General features: G+C 49.8%; 1 long non-coding RNA gene across 1 annotated transcript; it reads left to right on the top strand.

Moving 5' to 3' along the window:
- LOC110264657 lies at window positions 3722–4064 on the top strand. Its single transcript, XR_002350833.1, has 2 exons — window positions 3722–3787; window positions 4006–4064. It is a non-coding gene; the product is annotated as an uncharacterized LOC110264657 (long non-coding RNA).

Below are 4710 nucleotides of genomic sequence, written 5' to 3'. Positions count from 1 at the left end.
GATGGTCGGCACGACGTAAAAAAAAACCGGAGGAGCCTGCCGAAGATGAGGCCATTACGGCTCCCCTATAGGTGTTCTTCTCGGGATAGCGTGATTTAAATACCGAGGGTCAGCACGTAGTAAAAAAAAACCGGAGGAGCCTGCCGCAGATGAGGGCATTACGGCTCGCCTTTAGGTGTCCTCCTCAGGATAGCGTCATTTAAAGAATTAGGGTCAGCACGTAGTGAAAAAAAACTGGAAAAAAACCGGAGGAGCCTGCCGAAGATGAGGCCATTACGGCTCACCTTTAGATGTCCTCCTCGCGATAGTGTCATTTAAAGAACGAGGGGCAGCACGACGTAAAAAAAACAAAAAAAAACCGGAGGAGGCTGCTGAAGATGAGGCCATTACGGCTCGCCTCTAGGCGTCCTCCTCGGGATAGCGTCATTTAAAGAACGAGGGTTAGCACGTCGTAAAAAAAATCGGAAAAAAAACCGTAAGAGATTGCCAACGATGTGGCCATTACGGCTAGCCTTTAGGTGTCCACGGGATAGCGTCATTTAAAGAACGAGGGTCAGCACAACGTAAAACAAACCCGGAAGAGCCTGCCGAAGATGAGGCCATTACGGCTAGCCTTTAGGTGTCCATCCTAGGACAGCTTCATTTAAAGAACGATGGTCGGCACGACGTAAAAAAAACCGAAAAAAACCCAGAGGAGCCTGCCGAAGAAGAGGCCATTACGGCTCGCCTTTAGGCGTCCTCCTCAGGATAGCGTCATTCAAAGAACGAGGGATAGCACGACGTAAAAAAAACCGAAAAAAACCCAGAGGAGCCTGCCGAAGAAGAGGCCATTACGGCTCGCCTTTAGGCGTCCTCCTCAGGATAGCGTCATTCAAAGAACGAGGGATAGCACGACGTAAAAAAAACCGAAAAAAACCCAGAGGAGCCTGCCGAAGAAGAGGCCATTACGGCTCGCCTTTAGGCGTCCTCCTCAGGATAGCGTCATTCAAAGAACGAGGGATAGCACGACGTAAAAAAAACCGAAAAAAACCCAGAGGAGCCTGCCGAAGAAGAGGCCATTACGGCTCGCCTTTAGGCGTCCTCCTCAGGATAGCGTCATTCAAAGAACGAGGGATAGCACGACGTAAAAAAAACCGAAAAAAACCCAGAGGAGCCTGCCGAAGAAGAGGCCATTACGGCTCGCCTTTAGGCGTCCTCCTCAGGATAGCGTCATTCAAAGAACGAGGGATAGCACGACGTAAAAAAAACCGAAAAAAACCCAGAGGAGCCTGCCGAAGAAGAGGCCATTACGGCTCGCCTTTAGGCGTCCTCCTCAGGATAGCGTCATTCAAAGAACGAGGGATAGCACGACGTAAAAAAAACCGAAAAAAACCCAGAGGAGCCTGCCGAAGAAGAGGCCATTACGGCTCGCCTTTAGGCGTCCTCCTCAGGATAGCGTCATTCAAAGAACGAGGGATAGCACGACGTAAAAAAAACCGAAAAAAACCCAGAGGAGCCTGCCGAAGAAGAGGCCATTACGGCTCGCCTTTAGGCGTCCTCCTCAGGATAGCGTCATTCAAAGAACGAGGGATAGCACGACGTAAAAAAAACCGAAAAAAACCCAGAGGAGCCTGCCGAAGAAGAGGCCATTACGGCTCGCCTTTAGGCGTCCTCCTCAGGATAGCGTCATTCAAAGAACGAGGGATAGCACGACGTAAAAAAAACCGAAAAAAACCCAGAGGAGCCTGCCGAAGAAGAGGCCATTACGGCTCGCCTTTAGGCGTCCTCCTCAGGATAGCGTCATTCAAAGAACGAGGGATAGCACGACGTAAAAAAAACCGAAAAAAACCCAGAGGAGCCTGCCGAAGAAGAGGCCATTACGGCTCGCCTTTAGGCGTCCTCCTCAGGATAGCGTCATTCAAAGAACGAGGGATAGCACGACGTAAAAAAAACCGAAAAAAACCCAGAGGAGCCTGCCGAAGAAGAGGCCATTACGGCTCGCCTTTAGGCGTCCTCCTCAGGATAGCGTCATTCAAAGAACGAGGGATAGCACGACGTAAAAAAAACCGAAAAAAACCCAGAGGAGCCTGCCGAAGAAGAGGCCATTACGGCTCGCCTTTAGGCGTCCTCCTCAGGATAGCGTCATTCAAAGAACGAGGGATAGCACGACGTAAAAAAAACCGAAAAAAACCCAGAGGAGCCTGCCGAAGAAGAGGCCATTACGGCTCGCCTTTAGGCGTCCTCCTCAGGATAGCGTCATTCAAAGAACGAGGGATAGCACGACGTAAAAAAAACCGAAAAAAACCCAGAGGAGCCTGCCGAAGAAGAGGCCATTACGGCTCGCCTTTAGGCGTCCTCCTCAGGATAGCGTCATTCAAAGAACGAGGGATAGCACGACGTAAAAAAAACCGAAAAAAACCCAGAGGAGCCTGCCGAAGAAGAGGCCATTACGGCTCGCCTTTAGGCGTCCTCCTCAGGATAGCGTCATTCAAAGAACGAGGGATAGCACGACGTAAAAAAAACCGAAAAAAACCCAGAGGAGCCTGCCGAAGAAGAGGCCATTACGGCTCGCCTTTAGGCGTCCTCCTCAGGATAGCGTCATTCAAAGAACGAGGGATAGCACGACGTAAAAAAAACCGAAAAAAACCCAGAGGAGCCTGCCGAAGAAGAGGCCATTACGGCTCGCCTTTAGGCGTCCTCCTCAGGATAGCGTCATTCAAAGAACGAGGGATAGCACGACGTAAAAAAAACAAAAAAAAACCGGAGGAGCCTGCTGAAGATGAGGCCATTACGGCTCGCCTCTAGGCGTCCTCCTCGGGATAGCCTCATTTAAAGAACAAGGGTCAGCACGTCGTAAAAAAAATCGGAAAAAAACCGTAGAAGATTGCCAACGATGTGGCCATTACGGCTAGCCTTTAGGTGTCCTCGGGATAGCGTCATTTAAAGGACGAGGTTCAGCAAAACGTAAAAAAAACCGAAAAAAACCCAGAGGAGCCTACCGAAGATGAGGCCATTACGGCTCGCCTTTAGGTGTCCATCCCGGGACAGCATCATTTAAAGAACGATGGTCGGTACGACGTAAAAAAAACCAGAGGAGCCTGCCGAAGATGAGGCCATTACGGCTCCCCTTTAGGTGTCCTCCTCAATATAGCATCATTTAAAGAACGAGGGTCACCACGACAAAAAAAAAACCATAAAAAAAACCAGAGGAGCCTGCCGAAGATGAGGCCATTACGGCTCGCCTTTAGGTGTCCTCCTGGGGATAGCATCATTTAAAGAACGAGGGTCAGCATGATGTAAAAAAAGGTAAAAAAAACCGGAGGAGCCTGCCGAAAATGAGGCCATTACGGCTTGCCTTTAGGTGTCCTCCTCAGGATAGTGTCATTTAAAGAATTAGGGTCAGCACGTAGTGAAAAAAAACCTGAAAAAATCCGGAGGAGCCTGCCGAAGATGAGGCCATTACGGCTCCCTTTTAGGGGTCCTCCTCGGGATAGTGTCATTTAAAGAACGAGGGGCAGCACGACGTAAAAAAACCCGGAGGAGCCTGCTGAAGATGAGGCCATTACGGCTCGCCTTTAGTTGTCCTCCTCGGGATAGCATCATTTAAAGAACGAGGGTCAGCACGTCGTAAAAAAAATTGGAAGAAAACCGTAGGAGCCTGCCGAAGATGAGGCCATTACGGCTCGCCTTTAGCTGTCCTCCTCGGGATAGCATCATTTAAAGAACGAGGGTCAGCACGACGTAAAAAAAACCAGAAAAAAAACCGGAGGAGCCTGCCGAAGAAGAGGCCATTACGGCTCCCCTTTAGGTGTCCTCCTCGGGATAGCGTCAATTAAAGGACGAGGGTCAGCAGAACGTAAAAAAAAAACCAACAAAAAAATCTCGGAGGAGCCTGCCGAAGATGAGGCCATTACCGCATTTAGGTGTCCATCTCGGGACAGCGTCATTTAAAGAACGATGGTCGGCACGACGTAAAAAAAACCGGAGGAGCCTGTCGAAGATGAGGCCATTACGGCTCCCCTATAGGTGTTCTTCTCGGGATAGCGTGATTTAAAGAGCGAGGGTCAGCACGTAGTAAAAAAAAACCGGAGGAGCCTGCCGCAGATGAGGCCATTACGGCTCGCCATTAGGTGTCCTCCTCAAGATAGCGTCATTTAAAGAATTAGGGTCAGCACGTAGTGAAAAAAAACTGGAAAAAAACCGGAGGAGCCTGCCGAAGATGAGGCCATTACGGCTCGCCTTTAGGTGTCCTCCTCGGGATAGCGTCATTTAAAGAACGAGGGTCAGCACGACGTAAAACAAACCCGGAGGAGCCTGCCGAAGATGAGGCCATTACGGCTCGCCTTTAGGTGTCCTCCTCGGTAGATGTCCTCCTCGCGATAGTGTCATTTAAAGAACGAGGGGCAGCACGACGTAAAAAAAACAAAAAAAAAAAACCGGAGGCGCCTGCTGAAGATGAGGCCATTACGGCTCGCCTCTAGGCGTCCTCCTCGGGATAGCGTCATTTAAAGAACGAGGGGCAGTACGTCGTAAAAAAAATCGGAAAAAAACCGTAGAAGATTGCCAACGATGTGGCCATTACGGCTAGCCTTTAGGTGTCCACGGGATAGCGTCATTTAAAGAACGAGGGTCAGCACGACAAAAAAAACCATAAAAAAAACCAGAGGAGTCTGCCGAAGATGAGGCCATTACGGCTCGCCTTTAGGTGTCCTCCTCGGTAGATGTCCTCCT

This window comes from Arachis ipaensis, chromosome B07 (assembly GCF_000816755.2).
Source record: "Arachis ipaensis cultivar K30076 chromosome B07, Araip1.1, whole genome shotgun sequence".
Lineage (NCBI taxonomy): Eukaryota > Viridiplantae > Streptophyta > Magnoliopsida > Fabales > Fabaceae > Arachis > Arachis ipaensis.
This window is presented reverse-complemented; position numbering and strand designations above follow the sequence as displayed.